Source organism: Oncorhynchus mykiss, chromosome 9, assembly GCF_057628025.1.
Source record: "Oncorhynchus mykiss isolate SJ-2025 chromosome 9, ASM5762802v1, whole genome shotgun sequence".
NCBI classification, from domain to species: Eukaryota; Metazoa; Chordata; class Actinopteri; order Salmoniformes; family Salmonidae; genus Oncorhynchus; species Oncorhynchus mykiss.
Window position 1 is genome coordinate 21,481,122 of NC_143030.1, and position 16,586 is coordinate 21,497,707.

General features: G+C 43.9%; 1 protein-coding gene and 1 long non-coding RNA gene across 4 annotated transcripts in view; one reads left to right on the forward strand and one right to left on the reverse strand.

The window, feature by feature from the left end:
* The window catches only part of LOC149980833 (uncharacterized), a 42,210-nt gene that overhangs the window by 24,812 nt on the left and 812 nt on the right, over nucleotides 1-16,586 (forward strand). The window contains exon 1 of one of the 2 annotated variants that reach the window (XR_016483144.1): nucleotides 10,482-10,716. The exons of the other annotated variant lie outside the window; for it this stretch is intronic. This is a non-coding gene — a long non-coding RNA (uncharacterized LOC149980833). Of the gene's footprint in view, nucleotides 1-10,481; nucleotides 10,717-16,586 lie in introns of those variants that run through there. 2 annotated transcript variants of the gene reach the window in all.
* nlgn2a (neuroligin 2a) overlaps nucleotides 1-16,586 on the reverse strand; it is a 265,221-nt gene that overhangs the window by 20,639 nt on the left and 227,996 nt on the right. The window lies entirely within an intron of this gene.

Below are 16,586 nucleotides of genomic sequence, written 5' to 3' on the forward strand. Positions count from 1 at the left end.
TCCTGTGTATTTAATTCCTCGTGTTACTATATATTTTTGTATTATTATTTTTGAACTGTGCATCGTTGGGAATGGCTCGTTAGCAAGCATTACGGTTAAGTCTACACCCGTTGAATTGTGCATGTGACAATGCCCGATTAACCCGGAAGCCAGCCGCACCAATGTGTCAGAGGAAACACCGTACACCTGGCGACCGTGTCAGCGTGCATTGCACCCTGCCAACAGGAGTCGCTAGAGCACGATGGGACAAAGACATCCCTGCCGGCCAAACCCTCCCCTAACCCGGACGACGCTGGGCTAATTTTGCATTGCCTCATGGGTCTCCCGGTTGCGACCGGCTGTGATACAGCCCGGTATCGAACCAGGATTAGTGGTAACGCAGCTAGTATTGTGATGCAGTGCCTTAGACCGCTGTGCCACTTGGGAGGCCGGCGTATTGGTGATGTTAAACACTTCTCCAATCGTTGTTGAGATCAGATATTCTGCGCAGAGCAAGATGAGACGTAGGCCAATGTCATATCATCAACCAATCACATTTGTCAAATCATTGAGGTCTATATGTAAATTCCAGCTAAACTTGGAGAGGACAGTTAGGACTAACTACTTACAAAACGCGTGCTTCTGACGAAGAGCTACAAAAGTAAGTAAATAGCCATATTAGACTGAAATATATAAGGTCATTTGGTCAAACTTGTGAGTCTCTCCATGTTCATTAGTTGCTCATTCAATATATTTTCTGCTACTTCACTCAATCCCCTTGTAAAAGTGTCTTACATTCCCTGAGACTAACCTCATTGAGGTCCTTCAGTGCACCGGGATGGGGATTTTTGTGTCATCCCATTGTCTCTCATGTGGGTATTTTAACTGTGGTCACCCTAACACTCTCACTCTCTCTCTGAACTACATACAAGCACATTACACGGACCTCGCTTTTCCATTTGCAGTAAGGTGTCAAAGCCAGATGTCTCTCCTTTCATTCAGATACCTACTAGGCAGGCAGGCAGGCAGGCAAGCAGGCAGGCAGGCAGGCAGGCAGGCCCAACTGTCAGGCTGCTACTCATCCAGCCCAACCAACCCCACCACAGCCTAAATATGTCAATACAATATCCTTCTGCTTACAACGCTGTCACACTAACACCCAACCTATCATTCTGCTTCATTCTGTCTTTCCTGCCACTTCTTCTTACAGCAGCTGTAAATGGCAAAGCATTTATCAGGGTGAACTACACAGAGCACAGGAAAGAGATGGAGGTGGTGGAAGAGGATGACGAGTAGGAGGAGGAAAAAGGAGGTGCGGGAGGAGGAAAAGGGAGGAGGGAGAGGAGGAAAATGGAGGAGGGGGGGAGGAAAAAGGAGGAGGGAGAGGAGGAAAATGGAGGAGGGGGAGGAGGAGGGGGAGGAGGAAAATGGACGAGGGAGAGGAGGGAAAAGGAGGAGGGAGAGGAGGAAAATGGAGGAGGAAAAAGGAGGAGGGGGACAAAGGAAGAGGAGGAGGGGGACAAAGGAAGAGGGGGAGGAGGACAAAGGAGGAGGGAGAGGAGGAAAATGGACGAGGGAGAGGAGGGAAAAGGAGGAGGGAGAGGAGGAAAATGGAGGAGGGGGAGGAGGAAAAAGGAGGAGGGAGAGGAGGAAAATGGACGAGGGAGAGGAGGGAAAATGGAGGAGGGAGAGGAGGAAAATGGAGGAGGGGGAGGAGGAAAAAGGAGGAGGGGGACAAAGGAAGAGGGGGAGGAGGACAAAGCAGGAGGAGGAGGAGGAAGAAGAGGAGGCGGAGGAGGGAAGAAGACATACCACAATCTTTTTTTTTAAATACCACTTGCAGTAAGAGCACCAGACCGTAATGGTCTTTGACAACAAGTTACATTTGTTGTTAGTCTTTCTTGGCTGTCTCATTGTAATTATTTCGGGACGCCGTGTGAGGTTCTAAATTATTCATATTTTGTATTTCAGTGGCCATGCGAGACCCTCAGCACGGTGTGTGTGTGTGTTGATGATCCCCCTCCTCTCTACCCAAAATAGAAGCAGTCTACTCCCCTGAAAAACAGTTAAGATTTGAACAAACAGACAAACAGAGGGGAATAGTGGAAGCCAAAGGCAGGCTCCCGCCTCTTTTCTTTCCCTATTTCCAGTTCTCTCTCTCTCCCTCTCTCTCTCAATATCTGTCTCTCTTTCTCTCCCTCTCCCTCTCAATCTCTCTCTCTATATCTCTCTTTCTCTCCCTATCTCTCTCAATCTCTGTTTCTCTCGATCTCTCTCTCTCTTAAAAGCCCTAATCCATTTTCCTCCCCTTTCTCTTTCTTTCAACTAACTCAACCCACTCTCTTCTCTTTCCCGTTCAAATTTCTTGATCAGTTTCCTCTTCCTTTAATCTCACCACTCCCCTCTCTCCTCTCTTTGGGGCCCTACAGGCGCTGGTCTTGAACTGCTGCTGTCCTGTGAAGTGTGAAGTTCTGGAAGTTCAACGGTGGCTGTCTTTCCTGTGTGTGTGTGTGTGTGTGTGTGTGTGTGTGGTGGGGTTTCCAAAATGGCTGCTCCTCTCTCATTTCCTTCTCCTCTCTCTCCTTCAGCATCATCCTTCTCTCTCTGTCCTCTTCCACAGTCACTCTCCCTCCTCCTCTACCTCTTTCTTCTCACCATGGATCTTCTTGTTCCCCCCACTCCCCCACCTCTTCTCTTTCCCACTCCCTGGGGGTCTCCAACATGTTCCAGTGTGTGCGAGTGTGTGTTCATGCTTGCATGTGTGTGTGTGTATCGGTAATGGGGGGTGAAATAGGGGTGCTAGGGTCTGTTTGGGCAGAGAACATGCAGTACCAGTCAAAAGTTTGGACACACCTCCTCATTCAAGGGCTTTTTTATATGTTTTACTATTTTCTACATTGAAGAATAATAGTGAAGACATCAAAACTCTGAAATAACACATATGGAATCAAGTAGTAACCAAAAAGTGTGAAACAAATCCAAATATATTTTAGATTCTTCAAAGTAGCCACCCTTTGATGACAGCTTTGCATACTCTTGGCATTCTCTCAACCTACTTCATGAGGTTGTCACCTGGAATGCATTTTAAGTAACAGATGTGTCTTGTTAAAAGTTAATTTGTGAAATTAATTTTCTTCTTAATGCTTTGAACCAATCAATTGTGTTGTGACAACGTAAGGTTGGTTTTCAGAAGATAGCTCTATTTGGTAAAAGACCAAGTCCATGTTATGGCAGGAACAGCTCAAATAAGCAAAGAGAAACGACAGTCACCATTACTTTAAGACATTAAGGTCAGTCTATCCGGAAAATTTCAGAACTTTGAAAGTTTCTTCAAGTGCAGTCACAAAAACCATCAAGCACTAAGATGAAATTGACTCTCATGAGGACCGCCACAGGAAAGGAAGACCCAGAGTTACCTCTTCTGCAGAGGATAAGTTCATTAGAGTTACAAGCCTCAGAAATCCCCTCCCAAATAAATGCTTCACAGAGTTCAAGTAACAGACACATCTCAACATTAACTGTTCAGAGGAGACTGTGTGAATCAGGCCTTCATGGTTGAATTGCTGCAAAGAAACCACTACTAAAGGACACCAATATTAAGACGAGACTTGATTGGGCCAAGAAACACGAGCAATGAACATTAGACTGGTGGAAATCTGTCCTTGCTTTGATGAGTCCAAATTTGAGATTCTGGTTCCAATTTTTGGTTCTTTGTGAGTTCTGCATGTGTGGTTCCCACCGTGAAGCATGAGGAAGAGGTGTGATGATGTGGGGGTGCTTTGCTGGTGACACTGTCTGTGATGTATTCAGAATTAAAGGCATACTTAACCAGCATGGCTACCAAAGCATTCTGCAGCAATACGCCATCCCATCTGGTTTAGATTTAGTGGGACTATCATTTGTTTTTCAACAGGACAATGACCCAACACACCTCCAGGCTGTGTAAGGGCTATTTGACCAAGAAGGAGAATGCTGCATCAGATGACCTGGCCTCCACAATACCCCGACCTTAACCTAATTGAGATGGTTTGGCATGAGTTGTACCCCAGAGTGAAGGAAAAGCAGCCAACAAGTGCTCAACATCCAAGACGGCCTACAGGGAGGAGGTGAGGGCCCTCGGAGTGTGGTGTCAGGAAGATAACCTCACACTCAATGTCAACTAAACAAAAGAGATGATCGTGGACCTCAGGAAATAGCAGAGGGAGCACCCCCCTATCCACATCGACGGGACAGTAGTGGAGAAGGTGGAAAGTTTTAAGTTCCTCGGCGTACACATCACGGACAAACTGAAATGGTCCACCCACACAGACAGCTTGGTGAAGAAGGCGCAGCTTCGCCTCTTCAACCTCAGGAGGCTGAAGAAATTTGGCATGTCACCAAAAATACTCACAAACTTCTACAGATGCACAATCGAGAGCATCCTGGCGGGCTGTATCACCGCCTGGTACGGCAACTGCTCCACCCCACAACCGTAAGGCTCTCCAGAGGATAGTGAGGTCTGCACAACGCATCACCGGGGGCAAACTACCTGCCTTCCAGGACACCTACACCACCCGATGTCACAGGAAGACCATAAAGATCATCAAGGACAACAACCACCCGAGCCACTGCCCGTTCACCCCACTATCATCCAGAAGGCGAGGTCAGTACAGGTGCATCAATGCTGGGACCGAGAGACTGAAAAACAGCTTCTATCTCAAGGCCACCAGACTGTTAAACAGCCACCACTAACATTGAGTGGCTGCTGCCAACATTCTGACTCATCTCTAGCCACTTTAATAATGAAAAAATGTATGTAATAAATGTCACTTTAAACAATGCCACTTTATATAATGTTTACATACCCTACATTACTCATCTCATATGTATATACTGTACTCTATACCATCTACTGCATCTTGCCTATGCCGTTCGGCCATCACTCATTCATATATTTTTATGTACATATTCTTATTCATTCCTTTACCCTTGTGTGTATTAGGTAGTTGTTGTGAAATTGTTAGGTTAGATTACTTGTTAGATATTACTGCATGATCGGAACTAGAAGAACAAGCATTTCACTACACTCGCATTAACATCTGCTAACCATGTGTATGTGACAAATAACATTTGATTTGATTTGTGGGAACTGTTGGAAAAGCATTCCAGGTGAAGCTGGTTGAGAGAATGCCAAGAGTGTGCAAAGCTGTCATCAAGGCAAAGGGTGGCTACTTTGAAGAATCTCAAATATAAAATACATTTTGATTTGTTCAACACTTTCTTGGGTACTACATGATATACGTGTTATTTCATAGTTTGATGTCTTCACTATTATTCTACAATATAGAAAATAGTCAAAATAAAGAAAAACACTTGAATGAGTAGGTGTGTCTTGTACTGTACATGTGATTTCCCAGAGGTGCCAATGTTAGCCCCAGCAGGATATCACGGCCAACGGCTGGCATCAAAGACAAACATGATTGAGGAAAATAAATCATTAAATTAAACGAAAGAACAAAAGAGAAGAGGAGCGTAAAAGATAAAAAGAGAGACCAATTAAGTGCAATCTGCCGTCCATCCCACAGGAACAGCTGTGCACCGGTCGAGTTAGGAATTAAAAAAACAAAACAAAAACAAATAGACAAATTAAAAAAAAGAGAAAAATACGCTGCGTTCATCTGCCAGAGAATGGTGTTCTCCTGACGATCGTCCCACAGAAAGCTGAAATGTACATATTGAAAGGCTAAATGGTGTGTGTGTGCACGTGTGTTAGTGACTGTCCCACATCAAACCCTTAGATAACATAGAATATGCTACATGCTGAGCAACACCAACTCTTGATCACAGAGGAACTACACAGATTCATTCTATTCAGCTTTATTACGTTTTATTGGACTCATATCTACACTTGTGTTGCACTTTCCTCATGCTGTGCTCTCTCTCTGGTTATGAATCTTTATGATGAGGTTAGGATGTCTGTCTCTCTCTGGTTATGCAACTATCTTTATGATGAGGTTAGGATGTCTGTCTCTCTCTGGTTATGAAACTATCTTTATGATGAGCTTAGGGTGTCTGTCTCTCTCTAGTTATGAAACTATCTTTATGATGAGGTAAGGATGTCTGTCTCTCTCTAGTTATGAAACTATCTTTATGATGAGGTAAGGATGTCTGTCTCTCTCTGGTTATGAAACTATCTTTATGATGAGGTTAGGATGTCTGTCTCTCTCTGGTTATGAAACTATCTTTATGATGAGGTTAAGATGTCTGTCTCTCTCTGGTTATGAAACTATCTTTATGATGAGGTAAGGATGTCTGTCTCTGGTTATGAAAGTATCTTGATGATGAGGTTCGGATGTCTCTCTCTGGTTATGAAACTATCTTTATGATGAGGTTAGGATGTCTCTCTCTGGTTATGAAACTATCTTTATGATGAGGTTCAGATGTCTGTCTCTCTCTGGTTATGAAACTATCTTTATGATGAGGTTCGGATGTCTGTCTCTCTCTGGTTATGAAACTATCTTTATGATGAGGTTAGGATGCCTGTCTCTCTCTGGTTATGAAACTATCTTTATGATGAGGTTAGGATGTCTGTCTCTCTCTGGTTATGAAACTATCTTTATGATGAGGTTAGGATGTCTGTCTCTCTCTGGTTATGCAACTATCTTTATGATGAGGTTAGGATGTCTGTCTCTCTCTGGTTATGAAACTATCTTTATGATGAGCTTAGGGTGTCTGTCTCTCTCTAGTTATGAAACTATCTTTATGATGAGGTAAGGATGTCTGTCTCTCTCTAGTTATGAAACTATCTTTATGATGAGGTTAGGATGTCTGTCTCTCTCTGGTTATGAAACTATCTTTATGATGAGGTTAGGATGTCTGTCTCTCTCTGGTTATGAAACTATCTTTATGATGAGGTTAAGATGTCTGTCTCTCTCTGGTTATGAAACTATCGTTATGATGTGGTTAGGATGTCTGTCTCTGGTTATGAAACTATCTTTATGATGAGGTTAGGATGTCTGTCTCTTTCTGGTTATGAAACTATCTTTATGATGAGCTTAGGATGTCTGTCTCTCTCTAGTTATGAAACTATCTTTATGATGAGGTTAGGATGTCTGTCTCTGGTTATGAAACTATCTTTATGATGAGGTTAGGATGTCTGTCTCTCTCTGGTTATGAAACTATCTTTATGATGAGGTAAGGATGTCTGTCTCTGGTTATGAAAGTATCTTGATGATGAGGTTCGGATGTCTCTCTCTGGTTATGAAACTATCTTTATGATGAGGTTAGGATGCCTGTCTCTCTCTGGTTATGAAACTATCTTTATGATGAGGTTAGGATGTCTGTCTCTCTCTGGTTATGAAACTATCTTTATGATGAGGTTAGGATGTCTGTCTCTCTCTGGTTATGAAACTATCTTTATGATGAGGTTAGGATGTCTCTCTCTGGTTATGAAACTATCTTTATGATGAGGTTCGGATGTCTGTCTCTCTCTGGTTGTGAAACTATCTTTATGATGAGGTTCAGATGTCTCTCTCTCTCTGGTTATGAAACTATCTTTATGATGAGGTTCGGATGTCTGTCTCTCTCTGGTTGTGAAACTATCTTTATGATGAGGTTCGGATGTCTGTCTCTCTCTGGTTATGAAACTATCTTTATGATGAGGTTCGGATATCTGTCTCTCTCTGGTTATGAAACTATCTTTATGATGAGGTTCGGATGTCTGTCTCTCTGGTTATGAAACTATCTTCATGATGAGGTTCGGATGTCTGTCTCTCTCTGGTTATGAAACTATCTTTATGATGAGGTTAGGATGTCTCTCTCTGGTTATGAAACTATCTTTATGATGAGGTTCGGATGTCTGTCTCTCTCTGGTTATGAAACTATCTTTATGATGAGGTTAGGATGTCTCTCTCTCTCTGGTTATGAAACTATCTTTATGATGAGGTTCGGATGTCTGTCTCTCTCTGGTTATGAAACTATCGTTATGATGTGGTTAGGATGTCTGTCTTTCACTGTCCAATCCCACTCAACCAGCCCTCCACCATTCAGACTTAGGAGACTTAAGATATTCATTTTATATTACATTTGAGTCATTTAGCAGACACTCTTATCCAGAGTAACTTACAGGAGCAATTAGGGTTAAGTGCCTTGCTCAAGGGCACATTGGCAGATTTCTCACCTAGTAGGCTTGGCGATTAGAACCAGTGACTTTTCGGTTACTGGACCAACGCTGTTAACCGCTAGACTAGGTATTTGTTTTCTTCACATTTTCAAACAGTACATTTATATTTTCCAACGGGGCTATACATTTGGGTGAGATTTTTTCTCTCCTGAGTAGCCTCGTTTCACTGCCAAAAATAAAATTAAACCATCCAGTGTTCAGCTAAATAACATCACAATGTCAAATACAGGCAGCCTGATTAACATTTAATCACATTAACCGATAACTTCACTCTTGCGCATACATTTAGAAACGAAACATGACAATTTGAAAAATAAGCCATGGGAGTTTTTGGAGCAAGAATAAAGATGACTTTCGAGTAGTCAGACATGTATAAAAGCATCATATATCATTAATAAGAAGGGGCTAGAAGTGTCTTACATGGTGAGCTACCGAGTGGCTATTGTGGAGGACTTAATTCTTCCTGTTGCTGCAGATATGGCTGGGACAATGCCTTCATCAAACGACACTGTTTCACGACGCATCGGTGACATGGCAGGAGATGTTTTGAAACAACTACTGCTTCACATACAAGCCAGTGAATTCTATGCGTTGCAGCTGGATGAGTCAACAGACGTGGCGGGCCTGGCACAGCACCTGGTATATGTTCCTTACGTTTATGGAGGGTCAATTAAGGAAGACATCCTCTTCTGCAAACCACTGGAAACCAGGACAACAGGAGAGGATATTTTGAAAGCACTGGAAAGCTTTGTGACATCAAATGGACTTTGATGGCGCAAAAGCCATGGCAAAAGCCATGATAGGGAGAAATAGTGGAGTGGTAACGCGTGTGCAAGCAATTGCTCCCGACGCCACTTGGGTACACTGCAGCATCCACCGAGAGGCACTTGCTGCCAAGGGAAAGCCTGAAAGACGTTTTGGACACTACAGAGAAAATTGTTAACTTTGTTAAAGCAAAGCCCCTGAACTCCCGTGTATTTTCTACACTATGCAATGATATAGGCAGCGATCGTGTAACGCTTTTACAACAAACAGAAGTGCGCTGGTTATCAAGGGGCAAAGTATTGACACTTTTTTTTAAATTGAGAGACGAGCTTAAAGTTTTCTTTACTGACCATGATTTTCACTTGTCTGACCGCTTGCATGATGATGAGTTTCTCACATGACTGGCCTATCTGGGTGATGTTTTTTCGTCTGAATGATCTGAATGGAAGATTACAGGGACTCTCGGCAACTATATTCAATGTGCGGGTCAAAATTGAGGCTATGATTAAGAAGTTGGAGCTCTTCTCTTTCTGCATTAACAAGGACAGCACATAGGTCTTTCCATCATTGTATGATTTTTTGTGTGCGAATGAACTCAAGCTTACGGACAATGTCAAATGTGATATCGTGAAGTTGGGTGCGCAATTACGCAGGTACTTTCCTGAAACGGATGACTCAAACAACTGTATTCATTATCCCTTTCATTCCCTGCCTCCATTAAACTTACCAATATGTGAACAAGAGAGCCTCATCGAAATTGCAACAAGCGGTTCTGTGAAAATTGAATTGAATCAGAAGCCACTGCCAGATTTCTGGATAGGGCTGCGCTCAGAGTATCCTGCCTTGGCAAATCGTGCTGTTAAGACACTGATGCCCTTTGCAACCATGTACCTATGTAATAGTGGATTCTCGGCCCTCACTAGCATGAACACTAAATACAGGCACAGACTGTGTGTGGAAATGATTTAAGACTGAGACTCTCCAATACAAACCAACATTGCAGATTTATGTGCATCCTTTCAAGCACACCCTTCTCATTAAGCTGTGGTGAGGTCTTCACAATTTTTTGATAAACAAATAAAGTTTTATATGTAAGATGGTTAAATAAAGAGCAAAAGTATTGATTATTATAATATTATTGTGCCCTGGTCCTATAAGAGGTGTTTGTCACTTCCCACGAGCCGGATTGTGACAAAACCTCACACTCATTCTTATGTTTAAGAAATGTATTGTATAGTGTGTGTGTGGTAGGCTTATAATGATGGCAACAAAAAAAACATTTGAGAGTATGCTGACCCTGGTGCTAGAGGGGGTACGCAGCTGGAGTTTGAATGTTTGAAAGGGTACGAGACAATAAAAAGTTTGGGAACCACTGCTCTAGATGCCACCATATCACATACACTCAGATGAACACAGGCAACTGCACACACACACGCGTGCACACGCGTTACAAAACAGTCAGAAAATCAACGTCTCGCAATGTTAATCTCAAACACACACTCAGTGCGAGAACCTTCACTTTCATTCTCTCCGTCAGTGTAATTAAAATATGCAAATGGTGGAGAAAACGCATTTCATCGCAGTGATGACTGTGGCAGTTATGCAGAGGCAGTGAATATTTGAAAAGATTTGGTCAGATAAGGCCCATTGGCATCGATAGCGGTGGAGGGAGGAGTGGGGAGGATAGGAAACTAATGACAAAGGGAATTGTTGGCTTATCTCGTTTCCACACACACATCAAACTTCTGGAGGGCTGCCTTCTCACACCACTGGCTGTTCCATAGCTCTCTACTGCAGTCTACTGATGAGAGGTACTTCCTATACATGACTTACATACATAGAAGGATACACGTTTGTTTTTGTGTGTATTTAACATGCATATCTGTTTTATGACAGTATACATACGGCCTTGTGTGGGTGGGAATATTGTCTGTCTGACTCAATTCTCTGTACCACTCTCAGCTCTCTCTTTCTGTCTTCATCCCTCCCTCTCTCTCTCCATCTCTCTCTCTCTTCTGTTAGTAGAGTACAGACAGACCCAACTAGGTGTCTGTGTGAGGGACAGGATGTATCTCTGAGAGGAAGCACCATGGTGTACAGCGGTTCAGTACAGTACTATGAGAGACCCCATGTTTAGTGTGTGCTGCTGGCAGCAGCGCTCTAGTAAAAAATGGCCCATTTAATTTATCTTTCTGTCAATCTCTCTCTTTCTCTCTCAACCCCTCTCTTTTTCTCTCTCTCTCACTCCCCTCTCTCTCACCCCCCCCTCTCTTTCAACCCCTCTCTCTTTCTCTCTTTCCCACCCCCCCCCTCTCTTTCCCTATCTCTCACCCCCACTCTCTTTCTCCTTCTCAACCCCTCTCACCCCTCTCTTTCTCTCTTTCCCTCTCTCTCACCCCTTCTCTCTTTCTCTCTCTCTCACCCCCTCTCTCCTTCTCTCTCAACCCCCTCTCTCTTTCTTTCTCTCTTACCCCCCCTCTCTCACCCCCCTCTCTTTTCACTCTCTCTCTCTCTGTAACCTAGTGGTTAGAGCGTTGGGCCAGTAATCAAAAGGTTGCTGGATGGAATCCCCGAGCTGACAAGATAAAAATCTGTCGTTCCGCCCCTGAGCAAGGCAGTTTACCCACTATTCCCTGGGCGTCAAAGACGCGGGTGTCGATTACGGCAGCCCCCCGCACCTCTCTGATTCATAGGGGTTAAATGCGGAAGACACATTTCAGTTGAATGCATTCAGTTGTAGAATTTTCTAGGTATCCCCCTTTCTCTCTCCTTCTCTCTCTCACCCCCCCCTTTCCCTGTGTAAGTGTCTTTCTCTCTTTCTCTCTCTGCTTATCTTGTCATCTCTCTAATAGAGAGAGAAAAACCCAGTGCTCTTTTCAAGAGTTTGAAAAAAAGAGACAGAGAGAGAGAGAGAGAGAGATAAATGAAAGTTGTTCAAGACCCTGACTTATAATTAATCTGGTAACATGAATAAATGAACAACAAAATAAACACCTTTTCATTCTGTCAAAAAGTCAGCGCTGATGACTCAACTCTCTGTGTGTGTGTGTGTGTGTGTGTGTCAATCTGGGTCTGCCTTTCAGCTTCCATCTTCCTCTATGTGAGTCAGAACCATCAATATAACCCAACTCACCAGTGGCACGCAACAATTCTACCTTCTAGTAACACCACAAAGAGGATGAAGTACTGATCTAGCATCAGCTAACTCTGCCTGAATCCTAACTTTAACCATTAGAGAGCAGCAATGCAAAACTGACCTTAGATCAGTATCAAGGGCAACTTCATTCTTCTCTACACAAAGGGAGATGGATTGTCACTCTTTCTTCGTTTTCCGCATTAATCTCATGGTCCTACAATGTTAGAGTAACTAAACCTGCTCTGTATCTGGCAAGAAAAGGCCAGTGGTCTAGTGCTGGAGTTATCTTATAGAGGCATGCTGCTCCCTATTTGGCAGGCGCAGGGCAGTGCCACCGCCTGTCTGCTGGGTTGATTAATAAGTAGCGTCAGAGTGTTTGTGTGTGTTGATTAATAAGTAGCGGCAGCGTAGTAACAGAGTGAGCAGCCCAAAACGCTGGCGGGCCCACCACACACTGATTAATGCCACACACACACACACACAAACACACACACACACACACACACACACACACACACACACACACACACACACACACACACACACACACAGTTAAGCAGTACACCCACACAAAAATGAAATAAAAGGCACACACACACATATTCACAGAAAGACACAGACAGACAGACAGACAGACAGACAGACAGACAGACAGACAGACAGATCCAGCAGCGTCAGCTGTGACAGAGTGCTGTTGTGAGTGATGGCTCATCAGTGCAGCCTTATCTACTTTACAGTCTCTTAACCACGAGCACTGAGGCATCACCAAACACTTCCTGTTGCTGTTGCCTGACACACACACTGCTGCTAACATGACAGCCAGCCAGACAGACAAGCTGTTTTGGTGGGGGACGAAACACAATAAATGTAATTTTTCTCTCAGTTAGGGTCCTTGTTGGCTCAGGTCTATGAGGTTTTACTGTGGATGTGTACAGCAAGATGTTACGACATGCTTGTCAACTGTGCAATTTTCAGATGGTGCTGTCTCTGTGAATGCTGTATGTGTGTGTGTGTGTGTGTGTGTGTGCGTGTGTGTGTGTGTGTGTGTGTGTGTGTCCTAGTAAGGCTGCAGGTATGAGCTGTGGCAGGTTTGCCTTATCACTGTGTTTGCTAAACGACTTACAGGGCTAGATAAGGAGAGAGCATAGTGGTTGCCAATATACACACACAAACACACACACACACAGACACACACACACACACACACACACACACACACACACACACACACACACACACACACACACACACACACACACACACACACATACACTCTGCTGGGGGGCTTATTACATTTTGTGTGGTGCATGCATGTGTCTGTGTGTGTACGTCTGTGTGTGTGTCCGTGTGTGTGTCTGTGTGTGTGTGTACGTCTGTGTGTGTGTTGTAGCTGGGTTGATTTCTGATACGGGCTGCGGAGCCGGGTCTCCTAACAAGAATCCTTAGCTGCCAAGGGGCAGCTCACCTCTGTCTGCTACTGGGGCCATGTGCCCCTGCCAGCGTAGTCCTCTGTTTCCACTGTTACCTGTCAGTGTTTCTGTCCATCTTTGCATCTCTTTATTCCATGATCACTCTACCATTTCACTTATTTTCTTCCCTCCTCGTCATCCCCCTCTCCTAATCACTTCTTTTTTTCCCTCAGATGAAGCGTGGTCTTCCTCATTATCTCTCGCTCTACAGTGCCTCCTCTCTCTCTCGTTCTCCCTCTCTCTTCCACCTCCTCCCTCTGCCCCTCCCTCCGTTCATCTCTCAGCTCCTTTCATATTGTAATCTTTATTCCTCATCTATGTGGGGAGTGTGTCTGGGGAGTGCATTAACCGTTCGCAGCGCCTGGGCCCTGTCTTGGCCCCACATCACACACACCTCTGTGAAGTTCTGTTAGTGAGCCCACCACTACCACTCCCTCCTCACATCCGTGCCAAACTGCCCGCAGAAGATGAGGGGGAGGAACAGAGGAGAGGTGGAACAATTTTGTTTTTAGACATTTAGATGAGGTGGGATAAATGTGTACTGTGTGGATGTGTCTGAGGGGTTTCTGTGTGCTTGAAGTTATTTGCATTACATGTCTAATTTTTCTCTGGTATTTGTCACATTTATTTAATTGGGGGAAGCACTCTTCCTCCCTTTTTCTCAATCTCTCTCCCTCCCGCTCCCTCTCTTTCTCTTTCTCACTCGCTCTGTGCTTTCTTTTCTTATCCCTCTCTCTCTCTTACCCCTTCCCTCCTTCCTGACTTTCTCCTCCCTCCATCCTGCCTCTCTTTCTCTCCCACACCTGCAGGCATTGTTCAGATGGGGCTCTGTATTGCACACGGAGAGTGTGTGTGAATGTATGTGGTAGCTGTAAGCGCTGAGGGCCTCAGTTTGTCAGCTAGGCGGCCCCTCCATGAATATTCAGTAAGTGGTCCAGATAACGGGCAGGCAACTGAGGGGGAACCGCCAGAAAGACAGAGGGATGGAGGGATAGAGGGAGAGAGTGGATGGAGGGGGGTAGAAGAATATGGATGGAGGGGGGTAGAAGAAGGAATGAACGAGTGAGAGTTGGGGAATGAGGAAGGGAGAACTAGAGAGATAGGGAATGAAAAAGAGAAAGCTAGAGAGGAGAGGGAATGAGAGAGAGAGAAGAAGTGAAAATGCCAGAGAGAGACTGAATGACAGAGAAAGTAGAAGAGAGAGAGTTAAAGTGACTAGAGCTAAAGCAATTAGCCCATGGTCCTGTTAGAGGTAGGGGGGAGAGAGAGAGAGAGAGGACACCACCCTCAACCACAGCCCCAACATCTCACACAGGAGCAAAGGACAGGCCGCCCAGACAGACACTAGCCACATTGACACACCCACCCCAAATGAATCAATACCGTTCCAAACCAACCATGCCCACACCCAATATAGGCCCTTCAGATCAGACATATGCCCCTCCTGCCCACCCCATACCCCCCACTCCCGAAAAGAGGGCCTCAACATGAAAGTCACACATACGCCCAGGCCGTAAGCAGGCAAACAAGACCAACCCCCACTCTTACACCAGCCCAAGCCAATGGCATGTAGCAGAGGCTTAGCAGGCTCTGCTCATACTTCCTGGTCTGAGGCCAAACCACACGACTAAAAACATTGGACACTTTATGGAGCACAAAACACTATCTCATCCTGGAATATCCCAGGTCAGAGGTCATCTGACTTTGGCCTAAAGAGCAGGAACCTGGACTTCACCAAACATATCAGAAATACAGACATTTTCATCCTACAAGAAACATGGTATAGAGGAGTTGACCCACTGGTTACCCTCTAGAGAGCTGATAGTACCATCCACCAAACTACCAGGAGTAAAGAGAGAAGGGGGTTTGCTAATTCAGTATAGAGCAGACCTAGCTCACTCTATTAAATTAGTCAAAACAGGAACATTTTACAATTGGCAAGAAATTCAAAAGGAAACGATCTCAACACAGAAAAAGGTCCTTCTGTGTGCTAGACTGTAAGAGTTTTCTGCCATTTCAAACTTAAAACACTGCAGGATGCACAGTATAATACCATAAATGTGTTTTACAGCATTAATGATGTAGATTGCACTGCATTATGGGTAAAATGCTGAAAAATACTGTTATTAACTGTAATTCGGAAGCCTCCTGTAAAAACTACACTAACATTCTGCATTTCTTTACAGTAATAGCTTATGCCTACTGTAGATTCGAATGATCCGTTTCAGGCGCTGACCTCACGCGTTCGGGTGAGACACATGAAGCTCACACTATTTTAGTAAATCTCTTCTTGTGTGCATGTGGGTTGTGGTGGAGAGAGAGACAGATGTAAAGATGTAAACCTGGCAGTAGAAAACCTAAACAGTATATTCCACATCTCAGCTTCCCTACTAAAACTAAACATTTCAAGCAGACAACTTAACAAAAGTAACAACAACGACAAATGGTTTGATGAAGAATGCAAAAACCTAAGAAAGAAATTGAGAAACCTTTCCAACCAAAAACATAGAGACCCAGAAAACCTGAAACTTCACTATAATGAATCACTAAAACGATACAGAAATACAATACAGAAAAATTAAGGACGTAAGAAATAAACTCAATGTAATTTAAGAATCCATAAAATCGAACCACTTCTGGGAAAATTGGAACACACTAAACAAACAACAACACGAAGCGTTATCTATCCAAAACGGAGACGGATAAACCACTTCTCAAAAATGTTCAGCTCTATAAAAAAGAACTAACAGCAAAAGCATTTACATGACCAAATACAAATCTTAGCATCAACTATTAAAGACTGCCAGAACCCACTGGATTCTCCAATTATACTGAATGAACTACAGGACAAAATAAAAACCCTCCAACCCAAAAAGGCCTGTTGTGTTGATGGTATCCTAAATACTCATAAAACTCATGAAATATACAGACCACAAATTCCAATTGGGTATACTTAAACTCTTTAACATCATCCTCAGCTCTGGAATCTTTCCCAATATTTGGAACCAAGGACTGATCACCCGAATCCACAAAAGTGGAGACAAATTTGACCCCAACAACTACCGAGGGATATGCG